This window comes from Uloborus diversus, chromosome 5 (genome assembly GCF_026930045.1).
Source record: "Uloborus diversus isolate 005 chromosome 5, Udiv.v.3.1, whole genome shotgun sequence".
Taxonomy (NCBI): domain Eukaryota; kingdom Metazoa; phylum Arthropoda; class Arachnida; order Araneae; family Uloboridae; genus Uloborus; species Uloborus diversus.
Genome location: NC_072735.1, coordinates 55,579,598 through 55,603,522, shown reverse-complemented (window position 1 = coordinate 55,603,522; position 23,925 = coordinate 55,579,598).

Sequence of the window (23,925 nt, the reverse complement as noted above, 5' to 3'; positions counted from 1 at the left end):
CTACCAACTTTGGTCAAGTGAGGATAACAAGCAATTCGTGATTGCTCAATAAAAGTGAGGACATAAATAGCATATAAAAAAATTAGTTTTGATACATCCGAAAACTCCTTTTTACCGTATAAAATAATTGCTCTTTTTTATTGATGAAATCTTCATAACATTATGGAACTATAATTATTGCACCGAAGAAGATCATGAAAACTTTGAAAATCAGTGCCAATGTTTTTTTTACTGAAGTATCTAAAATCAATAGGGTCTGGTGGGGGAAAGTGGTCAATGGGGGAAAGTGGTCATAATTCAAATAAATGGCTATACCTTAAAAATAAATGTTCGAATGAATGTGAAAATTTTATTTTAGAGTAGTGCAGTTAGAAACTACATTTTGAATACAAAATTTTACAACTGGCAAAATTTTATGTGGTAAAAAAAAATATTTTGAGTGATTATGAATTTTTTCAAAATATTTTTAACTTCCTTGGGAAATTTTGTTTGTTAGAATTATGAACAGATTGACTGCACAGGAAGCTTCCTACATGTTTCAAGAACTCATACTCATTAGCAGTTAGCTGAATCTGTTTTGAATAATTTTTTAGAACAATTTTAGTAAGATGGGGTAAAGTGGTCATAATATTAGGCTTAACGAATATTGTTCTTTTAAAATCACTTAATCTTTAAGTATAAGGCAGGTATAAATTAAATATTAATTTCACTTGATATGTATTGTTTTTACAGTAAACAAGGTTAAATATATGAGTATATGCGCATGCATACGCATATACTCGTGTAGGCACGTATATGCGTGCCTACACACCTACTACTTATTCACATAAATGTACCAATAAACACGTATTTGGGTATCTCGTAGTATTTTTTATCTGTACAGATATACACTCGACTATACACTTATATATCCGCTTATACTCGTACATCTACGAACACTTATATACTCAGGTAGACACGACGTATATACACGTACATACTCGAGCTGACACTTACATACTAGCATATGATATACATGCATGCAGGGTGAGTTTAAACTCTTGGGCAAATTTTTAAAAGGTGTTAGAGAGGAGAATAAGAAGTAAGAATCATAAGAAACATATGGCCACAAACTCAATGCTGACGCTACATGCACGCAAAGCCAGAAACTAATGAATGCAAAACAGGTCACAAATTTATTACAAAAAAGACAATTTTACACAACGACTTAAGAAAGTTTTAAAGTCATTGATGAAACTTGCGGCCGGCATCTGTAATACATGCGTCGTAATCACTCTGTTGCAATTACGAGACTCTTGAAAAACTTTCATCAGTCGCTGCGCCTTTGTTGCGATGCGTGTATTAGAGCTACTACAGGCCTTACTTTTTAACAATTGTCTAAATATTTCTTAAGAACTGAAGTGTCGGGTAAAATCATCTTTGTGTAACAAATTTGTGACCTGTTTTCATTTCATCGATTTCTGGCTTTGTGTGCATGTAGCGCGTCAACGACCATAAGTTCCTTATGATTCTTTGCTTCTTATCCTCCCCTTTCACACCACTTAGATTTTGCCCAAGATCTTGGATTCACTATGTAAGCATACATGTATATTAGCGGATATACTCGTAGATATACGTGGATACATGTACTGGTGTTTACACGTAAATGTACGTATATACGTGTAACAAGTATAGAATCGTGCTTATATACTCTTGCTTCCACATATATATATACGTGAGTAGACACGTACCAAACACGCACTGGTTATATCCACGAATTAACTCTTGTATACCCGCATATGTATTAAGTACACTACTGGCCGTTAAAATTGCTACACCAAGAAGGAATAATCTGAATGAAATAAAGTTTTGCACACGTGATGGCAACATTGATACTAGAAATCGATTACAAAATGAAAGCAAAATAATCATTTATTACTGGAAAAATCTCATATGAATGGAGGTTTAAGTACCCTGTTGCGCCACCTCTAGTTGGAATTTAGGAACCGATACGGTCGAGCATTGAGGTACAGCAGTTTCGTACGATGTCTTACGTCTTCTCGTACCACAGTTGCTGTAAACGCGCCACTAATTTGATCAAACTTACAGGCTGTTCAATTTACCGTCTCAAGTGATCCCAGATATGCTCAATTAGTGACAAGTCACAAATCGCAGACCAGAGCATCACGCAGACCAGAGAAAGTGATAATGCGGAAGAGGAAATCCCTTTACACCCTTGCTGTGCTTGACCGAGCATTGTCATGTTAAAAAATGGTTCATGGGAGCCCCGTCGTGAGTGCTAACACGTATGAGTTTGATCGAATGAGTGGCACGTTTACAGCAACCGTGGTACGAGATGACGCAGGATATCGTAGGAGACTGTTATGTCTCAATGCCCGATTGTTTCGCTTCAAGTACATCGTACATTCGCGCTAGAGGTGGCTTAACAGGGTACTTAAACATCCATTTATTCGAGATTTTTCCAACCATAAATGATCAATTTGCTTTAATTTTGTAATCACTTTCTAATGTCAATTTTATTATCACGTGTGTAAAATTTAGCTTCATTCTGGCAATTTCTTTTGGTGTAGCAATTTTAATGGCCAGTAGTGTATCTATGTACACTTATATATGCGTATATACGTCGACTATACACGTATATACTCAGAAACTCAGGTATGCACATATATACTCGAGATATATGTGCAAACACGCAAATGATGTTCGTTTTGCGCGTATATACTCGCATATACACGTGACTCGTATATACTCGTGTAGACACGTACACACTCCTGTAGGCAATCACGTATACATGCTTATACGCTCGTGTATACACGAATATACTTGAGTAGGCGCATGCATGCATGTATCTGATGTATATATGTATTTCTTCATATATGAACATGTTTACTCTTGTTTACATGACACGTATATACTCGTGCATACCCGCATATACTCGTACATATACTTGTAACTATAAAAATAACCGAAATATACAAATAATAGGGTTATTTGTAACAGTTTTGCAGCTGTTTTTAACTATGACCACTTTACCCCATGCTATGACCACTTTCCCCCACCCCATGGGGTAAAGTGGTCATAAATACAAAGGGAAATGAAAATGTTATAAAACTACTTAAATCAATATTTTTTTCCCTGAAATTCAATGTACGTGTTCTTTAATAATGCAATGTAAAATAATAACAAAAAAAGTTGAAGTATTTAAAGAATTTAGTGTATTTATTATCCACCTAAGTTGAAAACCTACGATTTTATGACCACTTTACCCCACCAGACCCTAAGTAATATATTATTATTATTACTCATCTTGATTAATATTCCAAATGTAAACATCTGCATCGGTTCTTTTTAACTATGTTTTCAAAGTTAACCCAAGGACTACTTTCTCACATCAGAATTGTATGCTTCCCCTTCCTAAGAAATTCGTAAAATAGATGATATTATGTAGCTTAACATTATAATTAACTCCTGATTGAAAGAATAGATTGGTTCATAGGTGTTCATTGGTGGCGGGCGCCACCGTTCAATCTCTGTCCGAAAGGTGAAATTAGATTAGTCTTGTTATTTTGACTAGATGATGTCTGTGAAATTGATGCGTGTCATTTTGCGATTGTATCAGATAATTGTCATGCTTTGTGGAAGAGATACCTTTCGTGAAGGGTGTGGGGTTATTGAAGTGGTCGATTAAAAAATTGACATTTAATTCTAAAGAGTAGTGTAATGAAATTTTATTAATTTGTAAGAAACTGCTTTAATTGTTTCTAGTATGCGGCACATATTGTTGTGCGAGCAGTAGAATTAAATTCTACGTAAAAAAAAAAAAAAAAACCCCAGAGTTTGGGAAGGGAATAGGACACTCATGTTTTGGAAAGAGTCACTAGAATGTAAGGGAAGCACATTTTTTTTTTTTTTGGATGGTGAATTATAAAGTAGGGGAGACAGGGGATGGATTTACTGATGGTTTCAAATGGTTCTTTTACTACTAGCTGGTAAATTTTAAGATTAGCTGTCGCCAGGCACCACTTAGCATTCGTATGAAAAAAAAGTGCCTCCTGGAAGTATAATTTGCCATAAGGACGCCGTTTTCCCCAACCTCTCCTGTATTATTGATTAACGTCAATGTCATTAATTAGTTATAATATTAACTTTTATCCAAACTGATAATTTTTAAGTTTTTTAGAAACTAAAAACGTAAAGTTTTATTCTGTTACCTTTTTTTTTTAACTAAAAAAGAAAGAAAAGTGCCGACTAGAAAGAAAGGAGTGGTGGGTAATAAATTTGCTTCTACTCACCACTGGCGACTAGAAAAATTCCCAAGCTTGATCTTTCTTAGCTGGCTATTTGATCGCTGAACCTGCGCAAAATGTATCTAGTATCTGATAATTAGAGCTAACATTTTTTATTTAGTACTCTAAAGTGTAGTCTCTGAAATAGTAAAAAATATCATTGTGTTGAAAGGTTAGACATTAATCCTGTGATAAACAGGATTCAAAAAGAAACAGATGGTTCTTCACTTCATAACATTGCATAATTTACACTGAAAAAAAAAATTCTTTATCATGTGCGCTTGACATATAACTCGCACTTGCGCCAACAGTGGCACATCTCAAAATTTTCGAAAAACATAACAACTAAACTATTGCTTTAAAATCAGTGTACTTAGTTAGTAGAGATGGGCAATGTCGTTCTTTTTAATGATTCATTAAAAATATTCAATTAATTCATTCATTAAATTTTCATAGTAATAATGCCGATTAATTATCGCATTCAGTCAAAGAATAAACCCATCATCACGCCTGCAGTCTCAACAAAAGTGAATTTAGTGCGTTTTTGTTCTTTTTATAAGCTTCTTTTATACTTGTGTAGCACGCATTCCTGGAGGATATTAGTGATCCGTAATTGTTCCGAAACATATCCTAAAAACTGTACCAAAACGTGTGCCACAAAATGGTTAGTGCAAGTGTTCAAAAACCATTCTTTTACACTATCCATGAAGTATCTAAAAAGTGCACTAAAAAGGAAATACATGTTCCGAACAGTGTTTCTAGAAGTGTTGTGAAAATTGACCGAAAAAAGTGTTCTAAAAAAGGGGACAAGTGTACGTGTTCAAAAAGTATTATGACATGTGTTCTCAAAACGGTTATAAAACTATTACGAAAAATAATATTCTCAAAAAAGGAGACAAGTGTACGTGTGCAAAAAGTGTTCAAAAAATGTTTGATTATTTGCAGTGCATTTTTTCTTGGATTCTTTTTTGATGTAAATTTACTTTTAGATTCATTCAGTTTGAAAATATTTCCTTATTACTATAACTAGCTTGTATTAATCGGTGGTTGTCTTATATTATCAATTTTTGTCCTACTATAATACCAAGATGTTGCGAGATTATTTTTATTAAATTATATTCACGATTTGAGGTTCAGTATTTTCAATATATTCGTCGGGTACGCATTTTTTTGTATTGCTTAAATTAGTGTAGTGTATTCAAAAATGTATGTTATACATTGATAAAAATTCAAACATCGATGTTTGGAAACCTCGATGTTTTTTGATCGATGTAGCAATACGATCGATGTTTTTTGGTCGATGTATCAATACCATCGATGTTTCAATTTCTAACATCGATGTTTTGAAACATCGATGTTTTGACATCGATGTCGCATCTCTACTCCAAACTGCTCACCGTTCAAAAGAACGGTAGTTCATTTTTTAGGTGAACGAACGGTCCCGTTCATTTTAAGGACTCGTTCTTTTTGACCCGTTTGTTCATGAACGACGCATCCCTAGTGTCAAGAAATAGATCTAATTCGGCCAGGAACACAGTACTTAAATAAGGCATAAACGTTGCTTATTTTATTTCATAAGCAATGGAAAGAAGTGCGTTTCAAATATACTTTTAAAATAAGTAATGATTTGAAAAGATTACTGAAATCGTTTGCATTTTATTCGTAAAGTATTTGAACACAATGTGAACGCATAACAGAATCGGTTTAGGGAGGGTCATGACCCCCATGACCCTATCCTTGTATCCGCCTCTGCTCTTAGCGTGTAGCCGTAAGTTACGTTTACATAATTTTCCCCACCTCATTCCACTTTTTTGCGTGTAGCTTTAGGTTGAGTTTACATAAGCATTCGCCACCGCGCGTAGCCTTAGGTTGAGTTTACGTAACCAGTCGCCATTGCCTTAGGTTGTGTTTACATAACTGGTGCGTAGCGCCGTAAAAACAACATAACCAATAGTCACAAACTACATATCTGAATTTCCCAACTTTCAGGAATATTTCCAAACTGTATTTGACTAGAAAAACCAACCAGGAAGCAAAGCTAGATAATGTAGACGCACGCCGTGCGCGGATACATCCGCTGACGTGCGGATACATTCGTCGCAGAGTTGCACGTCGTCCGATAATCGTAAAAGTTCTTAAATAAAAGATAAAGATTAGATCAATTGAAGATCAATTTGAAACGAATAAGTAATTAGAAGTAAAGATATTATCTTTACTTCTAATTTGTTTTAAATTGATATTGATGTTATTTATTTAGATAGTAAAAATTACTACAGGACAGTAATACACCCACGTGTTCGGTGGATGTATTCGCTGCTGTACGGATACATTCGCTGCGGGCACGCGCATCTGGCGAAAATAGTTCAAATTCTTACTGCTTACTTCTAATTTGTTTTAAACTGATATTATTTAATTAATATGTAAAAGTTACAAATAGATAGTACATAGTACTATGTACGCAAGAGTGTAAGGTGGACGCATTCGCTGCGGGCACGCGCATCTCGCGATAATAGTTCAAGTTCTTACTTTTTAATTTAACTTGCTGAGCAATCACATTGCTTATTGTTTTCATTTGACCTTTGAATAGCGTTCCTATGATTTTATTCCCCCCCCTCCTCCCTCTGCAGCACCACCGTCGACGGCCACCCGATGCTGCTCCTCTAGCGAAAACCGTCTCCAGGTTACGTCCATATCCTACACACACGCGCGCATACATACACACACACATACACAAACACACATACACACACACACACTCATACCTGCACACAGACACAAACACACACACACATACACACACTCATACCTGCACACAGACACAAACACACACATACACACACACACTCATACCTGCACACAGACACAAAAACACACAAACATGCAAACACACTCATACCTGCACACAGACACAAACACACACGTCTACACACACACACACACACACACGAGCGCGCGCGCACGCACACACAAACTCGTGATTGCGGAAAACATGAAAAACATAATTTGAATTCAAGATGTCAAAATTCAAATTAATTTTTTTGTCTAATTTTTTCAAAACTAATTTAATATAATAAATTTGTAAACATTATTATAGATAGTATATATGCAAGCGCGTAAGACGAATATATTAGCTGCTGTGCGGATCAGGGATGCCCCTTAAGAACAAGGACGCACACCCCCCTAAATATCGTGAAGACCCCCCAAAGCAAGAGCCACCCGCCCCCAAAAGAAAAAATACCCCTCAAAATAGCCCTCCTAAAAATTTCAATGGCGCAGTCTCGGATACATGCATAAATGATAACCCATCGTTTGCTTAACAGCGGTTTTAGATTTATAATAATCGAAAAAAGCTAATATACGTAGATTTCGAAAAATTCTTTAAAACGTTGTTTTATACAAAGTTAACTCAAATTTCGCTTGCGTTTACACATCCATTTCACTTAGAAGTAGGGAAATACGCACTTATGAAGCATTTAATTCGCACTAATTTCCGGTTGGCCCTTCTGGTATCTTCTTTTTTTTTTTTTTTTTTTTTTGTTAAATTGACTTAAATATTTGCTTTCTTGGGTATTTTTACCAACAGGAGGTAGAAAGGTCCTGGAAATAGTCTTATCTGCAGAATATAATTCTCAGTAGGCACTGCTCCACTCAGTAGCAATTCTTATCTTCCAGAAACTCAAATCACGGAAAAATTAACCCAGAAGTGGCTACTGTAAATCTTTCTAGATGAACGAAATTCCTGCTTCAGAACAATCTCTGAGTCATTTAATGCGACAATATTTGTTTCTAGAGTTCCTTAAGTTGGTCAGAAAAAGCACGTGTGCTATTTGAGTTTGAAATTTATTTTATTTGTGTTAAAAATGTTATCAAGCAGTTATTTCTTTTAATTTTATTTTATTATATTTATTATTACTATTATTGGGGCATTTCACGTATTTTTGTCATTTGCGTAGAGTTCGTAACGTGACCTTTTTTACCATAACTTTTTAATTTATTGTTTGATTTGCAAATTATTTTAATTTGAGTTGGTGTGTTGGTAGGAAAAGCTCAAAATAAAATAATATGCTAATCAAACAGTAAATTAAAAAAGTTATGGCAAAAAAAGGTCACGTTACGGACTTTACATAAATGTCTAAATTACCGTGAAATGACCCTATTACTAGAAAACCGCCTGTCAAGGTATGACGGGTGAAAATTGCTTCTACATTTGAACGAAGCAATTGCTCGTTTGGTAATATTTTGACAGTTGACATTTTAACCCTACCTCCAGTGGATTAACCCTAAACTCCAGTGGACAGCGTTAATTTTTGACCGCTTTTTCGATTCGTCATTCCCCTAAAATGACTGTCTTACCAGTAAAACAGTAACAGTTAAGTTACTGGATCCAATTCAGCCTTGTCAGAATGAAGCATTTTCCTGCATGTCAAACGTTACCAAAATATGTTATTAAATTATCATGCCGTGGCACGAGTTTCGTTGTTGGTGACGTCAGGAGCGCTACTCGATCATTCGCTATTATATATATAAGGAAAATTATTATTATTATTATTATTTTTGTAGTACTATTTACTATTTCGAAGAGTGATTTTATGTCCATGTACCAAAAGTGCTGATGCCCTTAATTTTCTGTAAAAACGGCTTTAGATTTATTTATTTTATTTCATTTATTTATTTAATTATTATTTTTTTTTCTGGAATCCCAGGGGTGCCCATCCCCCCCAAGTTCAATGGCGCAAATTCCCCCCCCCCCCCCCCAAAAAAAAAAAATTTCTCGCTTTCGAATCGGGTTAAATATAACAGTTTTTAGAGTGTTTAATTTCCAGTCAAATCCGTGAGGGAAGGGGTAGCGCTAACAAATAGCATTTGAACAGAAATATTGTTGGATTGTTGACCTGCCTTGCCTTCCCAAATTTTACAACGTGCACCTTGAGTAAACAAGTTTTGGGTACACCTGGATTTTGCTACACCTTATTTTTTTTCAAACGTTATGAACAATTAAAGGAAGAGTGGATTCAACTTTCTGGCTTGGGATGGAGTCATTACTAGATGTATACAATGTGAATCTATAAAATATGAATCGTATTTTATCGTCACTTAGGAGGTTCGTGGGTTTCTCCTCCGCAAAATTTTCGAAATTGTAGTTTTAAAACCAGTTTTAAACGATCTTTGGTGATGTTTGGGGGATAAAAGATTTGGTGTGCCCTTCCCGGTAATTTTTCAATATTGAAATTTAAAAACCGCAATTGTAGATAGTTTAACGTTGTGTGAAAGAGGGCTTTTCCTTTGTTTTCAAAATTGTAGTTCTAAAAACGCAGTTTTAGACTATCTGTGGTAATGTTAGGGAAAGAAGAGATCCTAGGGCTTGCCCCAGGAAAATTTTCAAAATTAAATCCTTAAAAACGCTATCTATGATTGGGGAAAAGCAGTTTTCTGAAATTGAAGCTCTAAAATCGCAATTGTAGCCGACTTTTGTGACGTTAAGAAAACGAGTTTTCGGAAGCTCTCCCGGAGTTTTCTCGAAATTGAAGCCCTGAAAACCAAATTTAACACGATTTTTAATAATGCTGATGAGAGTAGGGGGGGGGGAGAGGCACTCCACTTAAATTTTCGAACTTGTAGCTTAAAAAATGCAGTTTTGATAGATCTGGATGATGTTAGTGGAAGGTGAATTTCGGTGCCATTTCCCCGGAAATTGTTTGAATTTGATATTCCAAAAACGCAATTCTTGGCTTGTCTTTGATCATGTTAAGGAAAGAGGGGGGAATCAGGGGCTCTCTCCTATAAATTTTTCAAAATTGCAGTTCGACAAACGCAGTTTTAAATGACTCTTGATGATAAAGAGGGTGATATTCTGGCGCTACAGTGGGGGGCGCTCTACTGGAAGTTTTCCAAAATTGAAGTTGCATATCCAAAAAAGATGGATCAGACACACCGTGACAGATGTGTTTCGGAAATCCTCAAAAATGGATTCAGCTATTCAGCACACATCGAAAATCTGAATTCGAGAATTTTAATGAATCAAATATCCTGCTATACATATCAGATAGAAGAAAGTAAATATGATTTACAAAACATAATTTAAACACGATAAGAACAGACTGTTCTACCTGCATCAGCGAAAACCAACATCACTGAAAGTTTTAATAAAAATCTAATGATAAATTGAAACAATCAGTTTAAAAATGGTAGAGAAGATGGGAGTAAAGTGAAATGAAATTTTTTTTTCACAAGCTTAAGCTCGTTAATGAAGAAAATATATTAATTGTCAATTGGAGGGATAAAAAATTATTCGCAAACTTCAAAACTAGTTCTTAACGATTGTCGAGGTGCAAATGAATCAATGGAAGACTAGAGCATACTGGACAGAATTATTACAAACAATAAAGCATTTTTGACCTCTCTCCCTCTCATCATTTTTACACACATTCATCATGTAGAACTGTGCAACTTCCAGAAAATTTATAAAAAAATGAAAAGAAATCTAATCGTCTGATCCAGCTTTGAAACGGACACTAACTCCATGCCGTCTGTGATTTTCCTTTCATTGAAAATGAGACACGGTCATTTAATTTTGGAAAGAGTACCAGGGCCGTCCCTAGGTAAAAGAAAAAAAAAACTGGGGAGGGGGTACGCTTTTGAAGGACCGTTAATTTTTTCAAACGCATGTTCCAATATGCAGAGAGAGAGAGAGAAGATTTGGCTTCTGGTTCAGCAGGGATAGTCATATTACTAGATCTTAGTACTAGCAATATAAATTTAATCGTAAGGATAATATTCAATCAGAATTAGGAGGTGTCGGAGGGATACCTTCTTGCATTATTTCGAAATTGCAGACACAAAAACGCCGTTTTAGACTATATTTTAAGTTTGGGAGGAAGGGGGAGAGGAAGTCCAGGGTAGCATCTGCCGATAATTTTTCCAAATTTAAATTATCAACACAATCGTGCGTTATATTTAATTATGTTCAGAAGAGAGGGTCTGGGACTCAGCCCCGGGTATTTTCTAGATTGTTATTTGAAAAACACAGTTTTAGACGACCTATGGTGAATTTAAGGAAAGAAGAGACACGAGATCATCGTTCTATATTTTTTCAAAATGCAAACTTCAAGCACGCATTCCCAATTGTGAATTATTTGTGAATGTGACACGTAAAGGGGGATCTGGGGGCTCTCCCCCAGGAAAAATCTGAAAACTGTAGTTTGAAAAATGCTGTTTTAGATGATCTATAGTGATATTAAGGGGAAGAGAGATGCGCCCCCCCCCCCCGAATTTTTTAAAAATTTTGAAGCTTTAAAAACGCGATTGTAGACTTTTTTACTTCCTTTTACAAAAAAGGAAGTATTTCATTCGCGAAAAAATTTTCACACAAAAATCGGCCTTAATTTCCATTTTGCTCACCCCCGAATGAATGTTGAGTTTTTTTTTCGAGCCGACCACACGTATATATGTACCTAAGAACGTATAGACGCTCAAAATATCCATTTTGAAGTTTCCCGAGTTAATTACAACGAGTTGTCTCGTGACGTGTGTATGTACGTATGTATGTGCGTATGTGTGTATGTATGTCACATAACTCAAGAACGGTATGTCCTAGAAAGTTGAAAGTTGGTCCGTAGACTCCTAGTGGGGTCTAGTTGTGCACCTCTTTTTTTGGTTGCATTCGGGTGTTTCTAAAGGGATCTTTTGCACTTTTTTTGGTGGAAATCATTGTTAATTTCGATGCAAACTCAAGTGGTGTTATAATTTGGCGGACACTTGGCGATATATCGCCAGTCTTTTGGTCATCAAGTTCTGTCGCCAACTTGGAGACAAATTTGGCGATTTTTTTTATCATTTTTTACTTCCTTTTACAAAAAAGGAAGTATTGTATTCGCGAAAAAATTTTCCCTCAAAAATCGCCCTTAATTTCCATTTTGCTCACCCCCAAATGAATGTTGAGTTTTTTTTTCGATTCGACCACATGCGGAAAAGTGCCTAAGAATGTATAGACACGCGAAATATCCATTTTGACCATCACCGAGGTAATTACAACGACTTTTCTCGTGACGTCTGTATGTATGTGCGTATGTGTGTATGTGCGTATGTGCGTATGTGCGTATGTGCGTATGTATCTCGCATAACTCAAAAATGGTATGTCCTAGAAAGTTGAAATTTGGTACATAGACTCGTAGTGGGGTCTAGTTGTGCACCTCCCCTTTTGGTTGCTTTCGGATGTTCCTAAGGGGGTCTTTTGCACCTTTTTGGGGGGAAATCATTGTTAATATCAATGCAAACTTAAGTGGTGTTACAATTTGGCGGACACTTGGCGATATATCGCCAGTCTTTTGGTCGCCAAGTTTTGTCGCCAACTTGGCGGAAAATTTGGCGATTTTTTTTTATCTGGTTTTAATTTGGCCATCGTTTTTAATATTTAGAGATTAAACTATTGAATCACATTAAAATTGCCAATAATGGGAAAATGACATTAAAATGGAGTAAAAGGAAGTCATGTGAGGCACACATCAGCTCGTTTAATTTGGTTTCAATATGGCCATTGTTGGTGATATTTAGAGAGTTAGAGAGAGAATCACATTAAAATTGCAATAATAGGGAAATAACATTAAATTGGTGCAAAAGGAAGTCATGTGATGCACACATCATCTCGTTTTGTTAAAATTTAGTGCACGGCCAGTTTCTTGAAATTAAAGCCGCAAAAACGTAATTTAAGCCAACCTTCGATGAAAGGGAGAAGGGGGTGTTTTGAAGTGGCTCGAGGCCAGAAATGTTTCGTAATTGAAGCACTTAAAGCGATATTTAAGACATTTTTCGATGATGTTGGCGGGAGAGAGATAGAGAGGGAACGGGAGGGCATTCTCTCGAAAAAAATTTTGATTTGTTGAAACCGTAGTTTTAGAAGAGTTTCGGTAATGTTAATGGGTGGAGAGATTCGAAGTAATCCCCTGGCAAATTTTCAAAATTAAATTCAATTAACGCAAACGTAGACGATTTTAAATACTGTTAGAGGAGTAGAAGGTTTTGGAGATCTTCACCGAAAAATTTTCTGAAATGAAGCCCTAACAATGAAATTTTTTGACGATCTTCGGTAATATTTGGAGAACGACAGTTTCGAGACACCTCAGGGAGTTTTTTTTTTTTTTTTTAATTGAAGTCCAAAAGACGAAATTTATTCGACCTTGAGTGATGATGAATGATAAATTGAGAGGACGTTTCTCGGAGGTTACGTTGGGAGCACTCTCACAGCTTTTCGAAATTGCAGTCCTAAATACTTAGGTGTAGGCCATCTTTAATGACGTTAGGATAAAGGATGGGGTTTGAGAACGTTTTCCCAGGATTTTTTCAAAACTTAAGTTATAAAAACTCATTTCCAGGTCAGCTTCGGGGACGTAAAAAGAAGTTTTTGGAGTTCCCCACTCTTCCTGTCAGTTTGGCTACGTCTCTCCTATCTTCATTGTAAATTTCAGTAATTGATAAACATATTGTTTTACCATTTTTTTTTCCAATTTTTCTTTGCCAAACACGATTATTTGCTTAGATTTTCATAATAAAGTTTTCAATTTCCCGCACAATATTTTTGTTTTCTTGCAATACAAGCATTTGCGGCCTTAGGAAAAGGACTTTTAACATTTTGAACGGATGTGGTAATTTTCTGCGATACCTTAGTTCCCTTTTCCACTTCATTTTATTTTAAATATGTCACCTGCATCTCTTGATCAAACTTTGATTTACTTACGATTTTTACATTCAAACATTTAGAACTTTTGGTATGAGTATTCATTATAGTACTTTGAATCTCTCTTTGCATTTAACTGTTTTCTTTTTTCCTCTATCTCTCTATTTCTAACTTAATTCGGCGACCAATACATTTTTTTCCACTTAGCAATGATTTTCAGGACAACATTTTTCATTAAAAAAAAAAAAACAATGTATATACATATGGGAATGTTTCGGCGACCCCTATCTTATGGGCTGTCCTGTTTATTTATGTATTTTCTTTCTTTTTTTTAAACTGCATGGTTTAAGCATGGTTTTGTATAACCAGGACCGCCGAGAGACAGACGTACAACATGTTAGTTTGGTCGCCTGTCCTCCCTCCCATAATTCAAATTTTACTCTATGTACAATGTTTTTAATTCGAGTCGAGCCCATAGTTTCCGACTTGGCAGACATACGCACTCTTCGGCCTAGTAAAGGGTTTATTGTACTGAATACTTTTTTTTGTGTTAATAAAAATGTTTGAAGTGTACATTTCCGCGGCCTTTACTTAGATACTCTTGATAAAATATAGTCATGGATGTTCCTAAATTGTATTTTAAGATTACATTTTCTATTTAAATTTGACAGAAAAAATTCTTTTTGTCACTATTATTTCACTTGTTTATTTAAAATTACTATTTTAATTTTTTTAAACAACGAAGAGCTTTCCTTTTTCTTCGTTAGTTGAAAAATGAAATTGGCGGCCCCTCTTCTGAAAAACGGGGGGGGGGGGGGGTGGCTTGCTACTGCGACGGCCCTGAAAAGTACGAGGGAAAAGTATTATTAGTGCTTCTACTTCTTGATGAATGAGTCTAAATATTTTTTCTTTCCAAAATTCAAAAATTTCATGTTCTAAATAAAAAAAACCTTCTGGAAAAAAAAATCCCCCCCAAAAATGTTGATGGCGCAACTTGCACCATAATCCCCCCTTGTGGGCACCCCTGTTCTGGAACGCAGGTTTTCCCCCTTTAACTACGGCACAAAGTGGTCCAAAGCATTTTTTAAATTTTTCTTTTTCTTTGCGTATTAAAAAGCATTAAAAAATTTTCGAGGTCATGTGCTTGTGATATCACTTATGATACTTTCATTTAAACCTTTTTGCACTGTTTAAAAAAATCCTGAAATTCGACGGTAAAAGTTACTGGAATCCATGTTGCCACTAACTTTTACCGTAAAATCGTATTTTACTATAAAATTTTGCGGTAGAATAAACGAGAGTTTAAAAAAGCAAAATGCGATCCGCTGGTCTGATCTCGGGACCTTCACATTGGCTGGCGGCTTTGCAGCCCACTATACGAGTTCGGACATGTCAAGTGAGAGGAAATACGGTGTTATCTGCTTCGCACTGTAAGTCACGTGGTATATCGATTGGCGATGCAATCGTTTATTTCTCTCGGTACAATTTAATGTAATTTTTTATGCTCTGTAAACACTACATTTTACAGTAATATTTACCGAGAAAGTTTCCTGAATTTTTAACAATGTGGGCTCATCGCATTTTTCTAGAGGTTCACTGACCGCTCCCCTCCTCTTCTTCTTTGAAAAAAGCCAAAAATTGGCGTTAGTGAGCATCGATATTTTTGAAAATATAAATGCTTAGTTTAAATTTGGAGCAATATATATAATGAAGCAATTTTATCCAATTACTCGTAAACTTTTTTTAAAAAAGTAAAAATACTTTTTTTACGTCTTTTTTTCTTTCCAAACCGAAGTGATAGGTATTTGAAGAGAAATACCTAACTGAGAGCATTGATGCACTTTTTAAAACAGAAATATATATTTTAGAAACTTTATTTTTCAAATTGGAATCTGGTGGAATTAAAAACATTGACACTAAAAATTAAAAAAAAAAAATTCATAAATTTGTCGATAAGTGATGAAATAACTTAAGGTTCAACAGAGATGTGAAGAGGAAGCCTCTAAACTTGAATTTGTTTCTTGTCTGAACTCTTAGAAATCGGTTTTGTATGCGTTTGCAATTGATGTTCCTTGTTTTTATTATTATTATTATTATTATTATTATTATTATTATTATTATTATTATTATTTTGTCTTTTAAATATTTATCGATCCTCACAAGTTTATCGCCCCCTTTAGGAGCCAAATCGCCCCTTTGGGAGCGATCGCCACCTGGTTGGGAACCACTGATTTAAACGTTGCTTTTATTTTAAAAAAATGATGAAAATGTTTCTCTTTGAGATATTACATTCTTAAGGATATGCTTAAACGTAGATATGTAACAAAATGTCCATAAGTGCGTTATACTTACTATGAGAAAATTATCAACTTACTCGGCGTCGTACTCTCTTTACGATGGCAGATGAGTCTGGAACGCTTCTAACTTCTTTTAAAGATATTTAGGTTAGTTATTTCACTATAAATAGCGTTGCAAATTGTAACTGAATTTATTTTCTTTAAAAAAAATTCGAAATGATCTAGCCCAGAGATTCTCAACCGGGTTGGTATGGCGAACCGACACAGATCCGCGAACTAGCGGACTCTGAGACTTTTATCTTTCTATGCTAAAAATTAAAAAATATCGTGCAGCACTCATACGATTTTCTTTCATGAATGTTTTTCTTACCTGGTCCTGGTAAAGTTTGATGAGTTTGCAAAAAAAATATAGTTTTTCTTTTTTTTCTTTCTTTCTTTCTATGTTTAGTCAAGGGTAAATAAACTGTAAAAAAGAAAAACGAGCTGATGTGTGCATCACATGACTTCCTTTTACCCCAATTTAATGTCATTTTCCCATTACTGGCAATTTTAATGTGATTCAATAGTTTACTCTCTAAATATCACCAACAGTGGCCAAATTGAAATCAGGTTAAAAAAAAGAAAAAAAAAATCCGCCAAATTTGTCGTCAAGTTGGCGACTAAACTTGGCGTCCAAAAGACTGGTGATATATCGCCAAGTGTCCGCCAAATTATAACACCACTTGTTTACATTGAAATTAACAATGATTTCCCCCCAAAAAGGAGCAAAAGACCCCTTTAGAAACACCCGAATGCAACCAAAAGAAGAGGTGCACACAACTAGATTCCACTAGGAGTCTACGTACCAAATTTCAACTTTCTAGGACATACCGTTCTTGAGTTATGCGACATACATACGCACATACGTACATACAGACGTCACGAGATAACTCGTTGTAATTAACTCAGGAATCGTCAAAATGGATATTCCGCGTGTCTATACGTTCTTAGACACTTATCCACATGTGGTCCAGACGAAAAAAACCTCGTCGTTTATTTGGGGATGAGTAAAACGGAAATTAAGGTCAATTTTTGAGTGAACATTTTTTCGCGAATACAATACTTCCTTTTTGTAAAAGGGGGAAAAAATAGTGTGATAGCATTTAAGTGTGCATTAGGTTGCATTTTCGGAAAACAGTTTCTCTGTTGGCAGAAACATAATTTTATAAAAGATGACTTGTCAATACTGTCTACTGTGAAAATTTCTCAACACTGAAGCTAAAGTTTTCACATTTAATTTAAATTCCCTTTCGTGACCTTGTACACTTCACCTCACTAAATCCATTACATCTCTATTGTGTCAAAAACTACTTTTGGTTTTACTTGTTAGTTTTTTCCTTTTTCTTTTACATTTTAGTTTTTCTCAAGGATCTTTTAACCAGTTTGAACCCTAGGAAGCGCAGCGTTTATTTAAATATATTCATTATCATCTCAGTGCTTGCATTTATGCTTAACATCAAGGGCACCTGTGAACGTTAGTTGAATATGGAAACGAAACCAGAAAATATTTTGTCTCAAAGGGGCATTTTGACTAAGAAGAGTGTTCTCAATGACGACTATTATAAAGAAAAGCATTCATGATCAGAAGTTAATCTTTGAGAAAGTTCAGTGTAGCAATTTGTCTAAAAATAGCGCAATTTTTCTCAAATTAAACTATTAGACACACCTACTTACTACAATTAGCTAAGTTTCCAAGGTTTCTCTAACGTGATGAGAATGTAAAACAGGTGACCGTTGAGCGAGATTAATTTCTCCATGCAGTTTGAAACTCTTTATTGCTTCATTATCTTACTCTTCGCTCTCCCTATGTTTCGTCTTTCTTGCACTGACTCAATGTTGATATTTTACAGACCGGGGCGGAGAAAAGTAGCATTTTTTTTTTGGTTATTTGGTTTTTCAGTGTACCATAAAACGGTACAACTTTGTGCCAAGGGGGCAACAATGGGCCACTGTTGCCATGGCGATAATTTTGCTCTCTAGTGACCTCTTGTTCGAACTTACGAGCTCCAAAAAAAAAAAAAAATAATAATAATCAGCAGGTAGTGTAGCCATTTAGTTAGCTAAAGACCCTTCATCAGAGATTGCCATTGTTTTTTGTATGCCTTAGATAACTTAGTCGTTCTTAGTGCGTGATTCGACTCACTCGTGTAAGAGCCATAAGTCTCCTTTGGGCAGACCACTTACACTGTTTTCCAAGATCTGGTAAGTTCAGATTTGATTTACTAATTTGTCAGTTATGAATTAAATCGCTTATTGACGTAGTTTTCACAAGCTCTCAATATTTATCGAAAATGGGAATGTTGGGGTACAACAATGGGCCACCTATTTTTCACGGTTTTTAGTAGCTTGGAGCTTCATTTAATTCTCTGTAGGGATGCTTTCGTCATATTTTGTGTTATTTATTGCAAATAATGGCAAGAAAAGACAGAAGAAGGCTTGGAGGTCGCCCTATCGCCCGTACTCATGAGCCCGTACTGGGAGTTTTTGAAGAAGGTGCTAACTGAAATCCGGACCAAATACAAACTGAGATAATCTTTAAAAATTATTTATTTTGATGAGATTTGGAATAAGAAGTGTGATTTCGCATTTTAGTTTTCAAAACCTTTTTATTTTTTATTTTTATTTCGTTTAAAATTTGTCAGACCTACGTATTTTCTGAGACCTATGTAGAGGTACCTAGCCTTTAGTTGGTAAGATTTTTCTAGTTTCCAAATGTTTCTATGTCAAAATCTAGGCAGATAATAAAGAATGCTACCTACGTTTACCATGTTGAGTTACCTACGTTTACCACGACAAGTGATGATTAAGTCTTAAAAAATTGGAAAAAAAAAAAAAAAAAAAAAGGTTAATGATGGACTAAAAAAAATCTTTATACAGTTTCAAGCAGGGGACAACACGTAGTCTCAGACAACAATAAGCTAGATGAAGTGTTCACTGTGTTTTCTAGGTTAAAATGAGGTAGCCCATTTCTAATATCGCTGGTTGTACCCCGTAAGGGTACAACTATAGGCCTAGGGGGAAAAAATTCCCCTTGCTCTTCTTCAACTTAGGTTTTTTTTAAACATTTCATTCGAAAGACGAGATGTATAGCTACCGTTGCTAAAGTCCTTAAATTTCTAAATCAAAGATATACACGGAAGTTTCATTAAAAACATCGAAAAATGGCCCATAGTTGAACCATTTTACGGTATTTAACGGGAAAGAAATATGCTACATTCAGTGCTCACCGATACATATCAGTCGATATATATATATATATATATATATATATATATATATATATATATATATATATATATATATATATATATATATATATATATATATATATATATATATAAGATATTTATTTTGAAAGTATCATGATATTCTGATATTTCCGACATTTATTTTTTCAACACGGTATTTTCAATATTGAAAATTATATTACAATAGTTCATTTATTATTAAAAATAACCAAAAAGGTATGAACTATATTTTTATAATATATTAATACATCATTAATGTAACAAATACAATATTCCTTTTTTGTTTTCATAAAATTATTCGTAATGAAACAATTTTAATTCACATTAAAAGTGCTCAATTAAATATTAAGCGTTGGTCAGGAAAAAAATGTCTCATGACTGTGCACCGACTAATGCATATTTTGTATTTCTGAATCATGTGACTGTAAAAGTGACTAACAGAAGAGAAATGAGTTAAACAGCGAATGCTAAATAAACTCCATTAAAATTGATTAAAATTTAAAATGAAGTAGTATTAGATACAAATAATGAAAGAAACCTTAATTTTAAGTCTACATATTGTAATAATAATATAAGAAAAGAAAGAGTGATTCGAGGATGCATTTACCTTCTGGAAGATTAGTTGATGACGATTGAAAATATCGGATATATATCAAAATATCGATATGTATCAAAATATCGGATACTTTCGAAAGTACCATGATATTTCCAAACCCTGGCTAAATTACAACCTACGTCACACACTATAGCACGAATACACGCGTCGTGAAAATCACAAACCATTTTCTTTTAACTAAGTCTTTATCACTTTAATTTTATTTAAGGCGATTTAAGTCTAAGGTCATCACTTAAATCGCCATTCATTAAACATTTTTTAGAAATGCAAGTCTTGTTCATTATTTTAGTTTTTTGGGTTTCTTAATGAAGAATAACTTTTTCCTCAATTTTCTGTAGATTTTCATCCTCATCTATGCCAATAATCGATAACGGTGCTAAGTAAAAAGCCAATTAATTTTGGCAATAGTTTGTAAATAGAAATTGTTTATTGTCTAAAATTACATAAGCCTGCAAAATTCGGGTCATGAAAAAGTGATTGTACGGTAATGAGTGAATTTTATTCTATTGGATGCGCTGATTTCAAATATGACATCCATTTTCGTCAATCACATAAGAGATTTTGAATACATAGGCTTTAACATATAGGCAGAAAAGATTATTTTTTCCTATCCTGAGAGAAAGAGTCTTTTCAAAATATGTATAAATTTATTACTTACAAACGAGTTTATGCCTCAAACATACAATTGGAAACCAGTTACTTAATATAGATATTAATTTCATAGAAATAAGAACATAGTAATAATTAATCATAACGATTCAGTTATAACCAGGGCTGTGGAGTCGGAGTCGGAGTCGGAGTCGAAGAGTCGGAGTCGGACTGATTTTGGAATAAAGAAGTCGGAGTCGGAGTCGTTGGAAAACATGCCGACTCCGACTCCGACTCCGGGCTTCTTTTTTTCTTTCCTTTTCACTGACTCTCCTTGCATTTTTTAAAAATTGATTACCAATTGGTTCGATTACATGTATAAAAAGATACTAATGAGAAAATAACTGCCATTATGGCAATCAGCTAGCTTGAAAGCTTACCGAACTTTCTGTAGCCGTCCCCTAGTTTGCTTGCTTTTTAACTTAACTAATACCAACTGTCAGCAAACGGTTTTATTGAATAACATTTTCAAGTAATCACTTTCAAATAAAAATAGAAATATAGTGTTTTGTTCTATCTCAGTTTAAAATAGTAAAAGAAACGTAACAAATTAGTAAGTCGACGCCTGTAGCTAAGGTTGAAACGTTTAAGTGTGATCGGCAAATTCAAAGAAGTTCTGGCTCGAAAGCACGAATCCAAAAGATTCGATGAAATAATCTAATGTTTTTTTCTTTATTAAGACTATTTCTGTAAGCTTGTTTCTCACTAAAAAGTATGGAACAAAATAAGTGTAAAAAATTTCTTGATTACAACACTCAAGAATTGCAGTTAATCTTAAAATCTTCATATTTAGGTTAATTCTAAAGCAGCCAATAAAATTTAAATTAAAAATTTAGCGAAGAAGAAATATAGATATAGTAAAAGCTATTCGTACAAATTTGTATACCGCCGCGTTTTGTGTAAAATTAGCTCCTGACGCATATGTGCCCTATTTTCGTTGAAATTTTATTGATGAAATATAATTTAAAATATATTCGTGAAAATTTTCAGAATTAAAGTATTTATATTTTTTATAAACTCTGAAATTAACTTTGGGCGTCATCTACTAGATGGATGTCACCAGGGGCAAACCACTCCCTCTCAAGAACTTGGATTTAGAAAAAAAGTTTTTTTTTTCTCTCAAGTTACAGCTTTCAAAAATTGAAAGCACACGATTTGATCAATATATATTTGTTAAACATTAAAGGGGGGCAAATTACAGATAATCATTTTCAAAATTTTTAAAAATGATTTTTAAGTCATCTCACTTTTTAACTCGTAACTATTGGAAAGTTTGATTTTTAAATTGAATTTCTAACGTTGTATGACGTCTCGGGTTTACAATAAAAAACAAAATGCTAAATTTTCATAAAAAGGAATTAATATTTCTGTTAAGAGGTTTTCCCCCTTCCCTTCAATGGAGAGAGGGAGTTTAAAAAATACAATTAAAAAAATCAAAAAAAATCCGGAGTCGGAGTCGGAGTCGGGCGTTTCAAAATCCAGGAGTCGGAGTCGGGGTCGGAGTCGGCCATTTTCCTTCCGACTCCGCAGCCCTGGTTATAACTTAAGGCAATCTTTTCAACTGGCGCTGTTTTTGCAGCCAAAAACTACGTAATAATGTTCCTCAGCTTTCATTTCACCATGTAACCAAAATATCGCAATTAAAAGAATCTTTAAAACTTTTCTTAAAATGTAAAATAATCCACTTACTAAATTAGGCAAATCTATAAACAGCACATAAACTTCCATCAGTTTGTCTTTGCACAATTTCAAACACTGGCCAAGTTTTAACTTATTTCGGAAGAAAATATTTAGCATCATTTTATGGTCACTAAAAATATCTCAGTATTTGGCGATAATATCTCTTTGACGAAAATTATTAACAGATAGTTTTACAAAGTGGGGGAGGGGGAGCATTATCCAAGGTATCCCAAAACGATTACCGCAAATTTGGTAACATTTTAAATCGCACCAAGAATCCACAATAATTGAAATTTCCCAAAATAACTAAAGCAAGCATAGTGGGATTACGGGCGGCTACATTTTTTAAAACCGTTTGTATTTCGATACCCATATAGAAAAAACTTTAGACTATGTTCCAAAAAAAAAGAAAGAAAGAAATATTAACTGATAAATCTTTTTAAACAAGTGAAATTTCATATTTTGGAAAGATATCAAATTTTTATATGCTAAAATGTCGTGCTTTCGTTTCTAGCTGAATGCTATTTTGTTCTTTATACTGATTGCTATTTTACTTTTATGGATAAGGAAGAAGTTCAATTTTTAATCACGTCAACGCGGTGTGTTTTGAGTTCTTTCAGTTGAAACAAAAAACGAATGAAAGTAGCGATTGTTTCTCACAATTATTACTGATCCAGGAAACGCCGGGTATTTTTGCTAGTCAATTATAAAATGGATTAAATATTTAACCTGAAACTTAAAGAAAAAGAAAAAAAAAATCGGAAGGATATAGACAGGATCAAGGGCGGATCCAGGTTCTGGTTTTGGAGGGGGTCATACGTTCTTTTTTTTTGTGCCATAAGTGGGGGTCTGGGGCGAATTTTTTGAAATATAAGTCCACAAAGTGCAGTTTTAGGCTATCTTTTGTTGGTTTAAGGGGGCATGCCTATCATGAACCCCCTTCCTCCTCTGGATCCATGGCTGGACAGGGTTCAATTGTTCTCGAGTGACTAAAAATACACCTTGACGACCAGTTTTTTCGGACTCGGAGAAATAATTTGTCGGGAGCGTAAATTTTTTCCCCGGCTCTTATTAGTTTACGATTTTTTTCGGTCTCTAGATATAGGAATACTAAAACCATGTTTTTTGAAAATACTGTTAATTTTTAGCGTTTGATTTCAAGAAAATATTTTTGAGAGTATTCAACAGTTGGATATGTTTGTGTTTAAAAATTTGAAAATATGAAAATGATACAGATTTTTTTCTCCAGTATTCGTATATTACTTGCAAAAATAAAAGTTAAAATTATATTAGTAGACTAGCTTGGATTAAATTCAGCTTGTTCAGTGTATAAAGCGTCCAAGTCTTCCACACGAAATTTACTATCTGGCTCCGAATAAAATGTATGACTGCGCCATTAAGATTTATTAATGACTTGAATGAATGCGTCAGGCAGTTTGGT